Genomic DNA, 9865 nt, shown 5'->3' on the forward strand with positions numbered 1-9865 from the left:
AAAGGCTGACAATCTTCTTAAAAATTGTTAAGATATTATTCCAATTTCTTTTTCAAATGACAAAAATCAATTTTAAAATTTTTTTTCACTGGTAAAATTTTCTCCCTACTTCTCTGACGTGTCAGAGACCGTTTGAAGGGCTCTGACGTGTTCAATTTTGATCCCTAATGGGAATGAAAGTGCTCTGACAAAAAACATTTTCCGCCTTGCAATTTCTGAAACCCAAACGGCACCAGGAAGAGGTCAGGCGTGGCTCCGAGATCAAGGATATCTCGGATTTTGAAAGGACAGCCATAAAACAATCAAGTCAATCTTTACATTCCATGAACACTCTCGAAGGGTTTTCGATGTTTTATTCTAGTATGAAAAATAACAAAAATAAACCCTCAAACCTCTATGGCTGTTCTTAATTTATAATAGCCAATGCCCACTAGGTATGATAATTTATATCCTAGGCAGGGACGAGTAATGGAGGACGGTGACGTTGTATTCAACAACTGCATTGCCGGACTTCAGATCGAAAGAATGAGTGCGGGCGAGTGCGTAGCCTTGAGCCAACCGAAACAATCCGCTGCCTCCCACAATGGGCATTTCTCTCACTTCATCGAAAACTGCGTTCTTCCCCACCGTGGAAAGGGTGCTGCCGTTGTACTTCGCGCTGTCAAACACAAACGTCGTTACCATTAGCAGTCGGGAGTTGTCTATAATGCGGAGATTTCGGTGACAGAATTCGGCAAAAGAAATTGATGTCAAATCTTGATTTGTTGCAGTTAAAATGGTTTTTTAACTGTATATTTGGATTCAGCACCCTGAAAACCCCTGGGACGCCTTGATTGTGCAGAAACTAGCTATCAAACTTGCGATTCCAATAAATTGCTCCCAGATTTTCACGGTAAAAACCCATCAAAAAAACTTCCAAAAAATCTCATTATAGACAACTGCTTAGCAGTTATACTTTCTCTTGGCACGAAGAAACGTAAATACCCTGCGCTCTGCCAACCATTTTGGAGGTGGCTTCAGGCCCCTTGGTAAGCCAGTCGTCCATAACCCTAACCATGCCGAACTGACTAAATGAAGAGTTGGTTGCGGGAGCAGACGCCACATCCACGGCCGTCACATTTGTACCCACCATCAAGTCGTGGAAATAGAAATGCAGGTGGGTTACCTTCAACAGCCCTAATTTCAGTATTGCCTATAGCTCCGCTATGTTAAGGTAAGCCAACAGCAGTACGATGGTCAATGTAATAGTTGTTGCCGAATAACCCAATTTCGCTCTCTCCAAAATAAAATGCCTCAACGCCCAAGAGAAGACCAGAAATGACAAGAAATGTGTATGGTGATGAAAGGGTAGCCCTATTTTTATGGAAAGAGTTAATCAGTCATATATTGGGTATTTAACGCTGTCAAAGCAGCACGCACGAGAGCGAGTAAATTCGGCATTAAATAATATTTGCCCGCTTCCGTGTTATCGAACTAAGTAACGTACTACTCTGAAAGCATTAAATACCCCATATATAATTGATTAGCTCCCGCCCATTTTTATAACGGGGATGCCCGTGAAGAACACGCTTATTTTGGGGGCCACTGTTGTATTTTCGCTGCTATATTTTCTTGGGTTGCCACGACCTTCTAGAATTTTTGTTGTACTTCTACTGTTATTCTTCCTTGGGTCAACACGACCTTCTAGCACTTTTGTGGTGGGCACGGAATTTCTTGTTTTAAGGCCACATTTTCTGCCCTATAACGTGAACCGATGGACTTTTCCATCGCGTGGTAGAATAGATGGCAGATTTCAATTCGTTTTTCGCCGACGTAGATTTTGTTTACATGTATGGCATTCGTTGGTCTAAGAACTAGAACCCTTGTAGTATCACATCTTCCATGATTATTGGATACGGACACCTAAAATAAATACAAATATGTAACGGGTCTCTTACGCAACCTCGTAGTTGCAGGGAACCTGAAATTTTCTAAATTTCTAAATCATTGACTCAAAGGTGTGGCTTTTTGTCAGTGAGAAAGACATTCAGCAGGTCATTAGGGAAGAATGACTAAACTCCAATGCCCGGGCGTTTGGCATTTCACACCGGAAGTGAATACGAAGTGGAATTGTTTAATTATTATTTATAAACTTAATATATGTTGTGATTAAGAAATATGAGACTTTTTTCATAGTTAAAAACATGAGAATTGTTAATTCATCAAATAGGCCCATCATTAGGAGACCCCTTTTTTAATGAATCACTTTTCATGAGAATTGTTAATTCATTAAATTCATTTAGGTAAGGCAAATAATTAGGAGTCAGCGCATTTTTTTATTAAGCACTTTTCATTAATGTAAGAAGTAGCTTTTTTGGATGTCATTTTAAATGCTTTTTAATATCTTAATATGTTCCATATCTTAATACCTCCGTATATGGATAGTTAAATTTTAATATTATTTTAAATATTTTTATTATTGTGGATTTTTTTTATTATATATTATTTTATGTATTGTCATATGGAAATTAAATTAATAAATATGAAAAAAATAATATTAAATATTTATATGATGTAGATTTTTCTACTTTCAAGTGAATATACGAAGATGGGTTATATTTTTCGGCTAAATGTAACGACTAGATTTTAAGTTTTTCTTCTTTTATGGAATTGAACCCTTTATGGTGAATTTTTATTAGGAGTAAAAACACAATATGTGGAGCATTATGTTGTTATTATAATTATATTTTTTGCAAAAAAAATAGTGTGGTATAAGCTCACAATTTTCGGTTAAATGCAATACTTGTCCTTGCAAATTTTCACACATCTTAAAAGTTATGTGTGTGTTCATGTAGCATAACTTAGTCTAAAATGTGTAATTTTTTAAAAAATATATATATATATATATATATATATATATATATATATGAACATGAACTAAATTTTTCATATTAAAAAAATATTTTTTATGCAAAATTATATTTTTTTGTTATTTTATGAAGTTGGCGAAGTAATATTTCAATTGCATTTTGGAGACACTTGTGTTCATGTAATATTTTTTTTGACTCTTTGAATAAAGGTAAAAACCAAGAGTATCATTTTGAAGAGGTCTTGTAAACAAAGATAGTGATATTTTTGAAATTTTTGAAATTTTACTGATTTGTTTATTCTACCCCTTTGCAATTGTGCAAAAGCATAATGTTTAAAAGAAATTAGATGAAAAATACCATATGAATTCAAAAGTGTCAAACTCATATTTCATTGGATAAATGATTCTTTCACAAATCCAACATGATAAACTCCGCCACTTAAGGACAAATTCTGCCCTAAATCCACTAGAGTACAAATGGAGTTATAGAGAAATTTGGAGTGCTAAAATTGTGATTTCTAGGACCTCAGAAGCTCGAGTGAGCTCTTAAAATGATCGATTGAGAGCTTGATTTTGAAATTCAAATAGCTTGATTGAGGATTTAACAAACCATTGATTGAGCCCTTAACGTGGTTATAAAGGCTTCATCTAGCTTTAAGGCTAGATCTAATTTTAAGGCTCTATCGAGCTCATAGCTCAATCAATCTTTAAGGCTCGATTGAGACACTTCTTTTAATTCCATGCCTAGATTGTATTAGCGGGAAATTTCAAAAACATGACTTGATCGAGCTCGAAGATAACCTTGGGTTGCATTGTTTAAGCCCTCAAACAATTCGATTGAGGGCTAAAATATTGCTCGATCGAGATTTTAAAATGGTTTGATCAAGTTGTTCTTTTTCACCCAAAACTCACCCTCTCTAGCCAAAAAGTGTAATGCATATTCATGTGCTCCCCCTTTCACAAATACAATTGTTATCATATTATATAAATTTATTTTTAAACTTTGTTATTGATATTTTTATTTTTGGAGTTTGGAGTGGAAAGAACTTAATTAATTTATAATATTTTTTTTTGAAAGTTTGTAGTTATATCTCAAGTTATGTAGGAAAATGTAGACAATGATAAAGAGTTTGGATTTCCCGTGATTAAATTGTGATAAGAGTTTTGACAATAAGTGAGAGGATTTCAAATATATAAAATTATAGTTTATGATTAAAGAATTTGTATAAATTACTTTTATTTATTAACAAATAAATATATTTTATCTTTTTTTTGCTCAAGTAAGAGTAGGTCCTTCTATTCAACTATAGAAAAAGGTTTACATAATATACATGACAACCCAAGGCTCTGTGGCCCACATAATAGTCGGGCCCCACAACACCTTAGTCACCGAGCCAACATCTCACAAACCAGGCCAAGGGCTCACAAAACATTACAAACCTCCGTCAACCGTGCAATCTATCTACGAAGATCTAATGGTTGAGAGGTTATTTCAGGAATCCTTCATGCTCACCCTTCATCTGATCCAGGTGGATATTGGTGGCCACCTGCCAAGTCCACCTGGACCCCCGAAGGATGAAAGTACTGGCTCACTATTTTCAGCCGCACCCACCTGGGATTCGTTCCGGGATGCCATCAAGGAGCAGTACTACCCTGTCGGAAGCTATGAGGATGAATACATAAAGTGGACCACGCTGCGGCAGGGAAGGGACCAAGACGTGCCGGAGTTCACTAATCTTTTCCATACCCTTCGCACAAAGTTGGGTATCAAGGATTCGGAGCAACATTTGATACTCAAATACTGTGGCTGCCTGCACAACTACATCCAGGAAGAAATACAGTTCCTAAACATGCCCTCGCTCGGCGCAGCATACCGGTATGCCGTCAAGGTCGAGCAGAAGTTTTAACAAAAGAAGCGAGACTTTGGATCTGCGAATCCAAAGCAGGGGAAAGGTGCCCCTAAACCACAGAACAAAGGACAAAGCCAAGGCGAGACAGCCCAAGACAACCAGCCGAAGCTGCAAGCAAAGAGCAACGCCGCGAAGCCGAGAAAGGACACTGGAAAATGGTGCGAGTTCCATAAGAGCTCCACTCACAACACAAGTGAGTGTCGGGCCAAGCAGTCACTGGTGGCTGAGCTAAAGGTTTCAGAATCAGATGCATGTTCCGACTCTGAGTCAGAACCCGATAAGGGGTATGAAAAAGGGAAGCAGATCATTGATGCGGATCCCAGAGCCACTGTTGCTACCGCAAAGATCCAGAAAAATGAACCCGAAGATCCAGAGGAGGAGGAGCGTCTCTTCCACTCCCAGATGTGGGTAAAGGGCTCACCGATACAGTTCATTGTTGATAGCAGGAGTCAAAAGAACCTCATTTCGGCAGAGGTCGTGAAGCGGTTGGGCTTACCGACCACAGCACATCCACAACCATACACCATTGGGTGGCTTCACCAAGGGCGAGATCTTCGCGTGAGCCAGCAGTGTCGCCTTCCATACAACATCAAGCCCTTCACGGATGAGGTATTGTGTGACATTGCTCCCCTTGAAGTGTGTGATGTATTACTAGGACAACCATACTTGTGGAAGCGACATGCTGTGTATGAATCAAGGCCCCGTGCTGTTATTATTACATTGGGAAATAAGTTGTTCAGGATACCAGAGGTAGCACCACCTGCCGCCATCTCTTTGATTACTGCAAAGCAATGCAGTAAGATCATTTCCAAAACCAGGAAATTTGTTTTCCTGATGATACGCCCTCAAGGGAAGAAGAAGACAGTGGCCGCAGCCTCCAAACGGGGTCCCTCTGCACGGCAGTTACAGATGGACAAGATTGTGGAGGAGTACGAAGACATCTTCACCTCCCCGGCAGGGGTTCCTCTGCACTGTCAAGTCAAGCACTCCATCGATCTGACCCCAAGTGCGCCGCTACCCAATGGACCAATTTATCGGCGCTCCGTTCTGGAGAACAATGAAATCAAGAGGCAGATTCAGGAGCTCCTGCAGAAAGGTCACATCCGTCCGAGTTCTTCGCCTTGTGGGAGCTCGATAGTGTTGGTACAGAAGAAGGATGGGACGTGGAGACTCTGTATTGACTATCGGGTGCTGAACAAGATCACTGTTCGTAATAGGTACCCGATCCCGCGGATTGATGACCTCCTAGACCAACTAAAGGGGGCGAAATATTTCAGCAAGATCGATCTGAAGTCAGGATATCACCAGGTACCAATTGAACCCTCAGATGTGTGGAAGACTGCCTTCAAATCCAAGGAGGGCCTCTTCGAATGGTTGGTCATGCCTTTAGGATTGACGAATGCTCCTGCAACCTTTATGAGGCTAATGGATGACATCTTGCGGCCATTCACCAACTCCTTTGTAGTAGTATACTTGGATGACATTCTAATCTTCAGCCAGAGTTGGGAAGAGCACCTCCACCACATCCGACAGGTTCTCCAAACACTGCGGCAACACAAGCTATGTGCCAATTTGGAGAAATGCACTTTTGGCATGACTGAGGTTCAGTATCTGGGATACATCATTGATGAACGGGGGGTGCATGTCGATCCAGCCAAGGTCCAAGTCATTCGGGATTGGCCCTCTCCAACCACTCTAACAGAGCTCCGCAGCTTTCTAGGTCTTGCCAACTTCTACCGCAGGTTTGTGTTGGGATTTTCTCATATCTCTTGGCCCTTGAGTCAAGTCACCAAGGGCGGGGCGAAAGCAAACTTCTTTTGGTCTGAATCTCAACAGAAGGCATTCGGGGAGTTGAAGGATCGCCTCTGCACGGCACCAGTGCTCGCGTTACCAGATTTACAACAACCATTTGAGGTCGAGACAGATGCCTCTGACTATGCTATTGGGGCAGTCCTTACTCAACATGGACATCCAGTGGCATATCACAGTGAAACACTTTCAGACACAGTCCGGAAGTACCCCACTTATGATAAAGAGATGTATTCCATTGTACAAGCCTGCCGACAATGGAAGCATTACATTTTGGGGAAGGAAACGGTCATCCACACAGACCACCGACCTCTGCAGTTCATACAGACCCAAGGGAAATTGCAGAATGATCGCCATCAGAAGTGGTCTACATACCTGCAACAGTTTCACTTGAATATCAAGTATAAAAAGGGCAGCACCAATAATGTTGCAGATTGCCTCAGTCGACCACCGATCATGGCGCTAACCACCGTGCTCAACTCTTGTGGGCACGAGACTTCTGATTGGCCACTTCTCTACAAAAGCGACCCAGAATTCGGCCACACATACCAGACACTCTTGGAGGGTCGGCAGGTTGCAGATTTTCACCTCCAGGATGCCCTATTATGCCACCTCGGTCACCTTTGTGTTCCTTCAAGCGAGCGTGCCAAGATGATTTGGGAAGCACACTACAGTCGGGTTGCTGGGCATTTCGGGGTCGAGAAAACAGTGGCAGTACTGCAAAACTATTTCTATTGGCCGAATCTTCGACAGGATGTTGGGAAGTACATCCGATCATGTACTGTCTGTGCCATTGCCAAACCGACCATTAAGAAGCAAGGCCTCTATACCTCGTTGCCTACCCCTAGTCGACCTTGGGAATCCATCTCCATGGATTACATGTCAGGCCTTCCTTCCACTAAGCATGGAAATGACTGTGTTTTTGTGGTCGTCGACAGGTTCTCAAAGATGGCCATTATGATGGCCCGCAAGAAGAATATCATAGCAGAAGCCACAGCTAAACTCTTCTTTGAACGAGTGTGGGTGCACTTTGGGATCCCACATTCTATCATCTCAGATCGGGATAGTCGGTTTCACAGCACCTTTTGGTCCAGTCTCTGGTCAATGCTGGACACCAAACTCACGAAGTCCACAGCCTTCCATCCTCAAACTGATGGCCAGACAGAGGTTGTCAATAGGATGATTGTGCACATTCTGCGCATGTATAACTCAAAGCATCCACGCACATGGGACGAGAGCCTCCCCTACGTTCAGCACAGCTACAATCGAGCTCTTCACAGCTCCACTGGCCATAGCCCTTTTCAGGTGGGTTTGGGATTCTAGCCACTATGCCCCATTGATGTGGCCATGCCACTTGCAGCTACTCACATGAATTCAGCTCATGTCCAGTCCGAAACAGATAAGGCCACCAGCTTCATTAAGCGCATCCAACATATTCGCCAGCAGGTCCATCACATTCTTGAGAAACCAAATGCCAAGTACAAGCAGCGACATGATCAACATCGGGTGCCACACATGTTTCAGGTGGGTGACAAAGTCTGGTTGCATTTGCAAAAGGAACGTCTTACTAGAGCCTATCGGAAATTGAGACCACTCCGATATGGTCCTTACACCATTACTAAGGCTATGGGAGACAATGCATTTGAGCTCAGCATTCCCCCATTCCTTGGCCTGCACCCAGTATTCAATGTGGACCGCCTTCGGCCATACTTTCCACCATTGCTAGACACATCCGACATTGCAGAACAGCTCAAACCCACAGACTTAAATCCAGATTGCATGGAACAAGCTGCAACTGATCGGATCATGGACACACAGATCAAGAACACTCGCCAACAGAATATCCAACTGTATCGAGTTGTCAAAGCGGGCCAACTCCTTCAGCAGGGCAAGTGGCTCACCAGGGAACAAGTTCAGCAGAAGTTTCCTCATCTCATGGAGGAGCTCAACGCAATGGGGACCATTGCTTCCTAAGGGGGGAGGAATGATCCAGGTGGATATTGGTGGCCACCTGCCAAGTCCACCTGGACCCCCACCATTGTCTTTCTCAGCATTTTCAGTTTCCTTAATTGTAGCACAACTTCTATTTTTTGCAGTTTTTCGGGTCCTGAACTTCCGGAGCTGTTTTGAGGCCCTAAACGACGTTTTTTGGGGAATCCGGGGGCAACACGAGTCCATGGAATGGACGTCCATGGAATGGACTAGTGTTGCCCGTTCCAACAATGATAGTGCTCGGATAGATCTTTCTAATGAGCTATTGTGCGTGTCAAACGGAGATCATATGCCAAAGTTACGACCCCGGGAAGTTGATGTACCAACTTACCCCCAAACGGGGCCCACAGTTTGGCGTTTCATCTCCTAGGGTTAGGTTTTGGAATGTTAAGGGTTTTTCCATTGTTTCTCAACAATAAATAGGCCTTCGAGCCTCATTGTAACACAGTTCAGAGACATGTAGCCATCACATCTCTTCTTAGAGATAAGCTACCATCGCCCTAGCTAGTTTATTTCCATTTCTGTTTGTAAGCATATTTCAGTATTTTCCATTAATGAAATGAAGTATTATTTCCACTGCATCTTTATGTATATGGTTATCTCTGTAATTTGTTGCATTCCTGTTTAAACCCGGATCATCATCCTTCTAATCGGACCCAAAAAGACGCCTGAACCGACTCTATAACCATTTCGAGTCTGCCTAGGGAGATAACCCACGGGCATTTTAACTACCCGAAATCCACGTGATGTTGGCATTTTGATACAAGTATGACACAAGTGTTGTCCTTGATGGCAACTCTCTCAGATGAAAGACCACAGTATAGTAGGTAAACAACAAGAATGAAGAAAGAAAGGTATACACAAGTTCATCATTGACCAAGCCGCATATACATGTAGGTTCACTGTATACAAAGTCGCGTATATGAAAAGGTATACGCAAGTTCACTATATACCGAGTCGCATATACACGCCAGTTCACTATATACAAAGGCGTGTATAACGTACACATGCACTTTCACAGAAGGAAAGGCACGTACATGTTGGAAAACTAAGTTTTGGTCTGTGGTATTTGGACCATGGTATTTTGGTATTGGTCCATGGTATTTGGTTCGAGGTATTGACCCCAGGTATTGGGTCCAAGGTATTGGTCCTACGTGGTTTTGGACCATGGTATTGAGAGAGGCCTAAACCTATATAAGGAGAAGAAGATCATTAATCTAAGATGGAAGTGTGCAAGTGATGAATATCTGATGAAGTGTGAGATCTAGTATGCAGGTTATGGGTATGTGATGCTTTGCTAAGGATG

The 9865-nt window shown here is 42.1% G+C and overlaps 1 pseudogene; it reads right to left on the reverse strand.

Annotated features, from left to right (window-relative positions):
- Nucleotides 1-444: 444 nt before the first annotated feature.
- On the reverse strand, nt 445-1440 carry LOC149187285 (dirigent protein 22 pseudogene; annotated as a pseudogene).
- Between the last annotated feature and the right edge of the window lie 8425 nt (nt 1441-9865).

Source organism: Pinus tabuliformis, chromosome 3_1 (assembly GCF_031772625.1).
Source record: "Pinus tabuliformis cultivar Carrire ecotype Pingquan chromosome 3_1, CPIR1, whole genome shotgun sequence".
NCBI lineage: Eukaryota > Viridiplantae > Streptophyta > Pinopsida > Pinales > Pinaceae > Pinus > Pinus tabuliformis.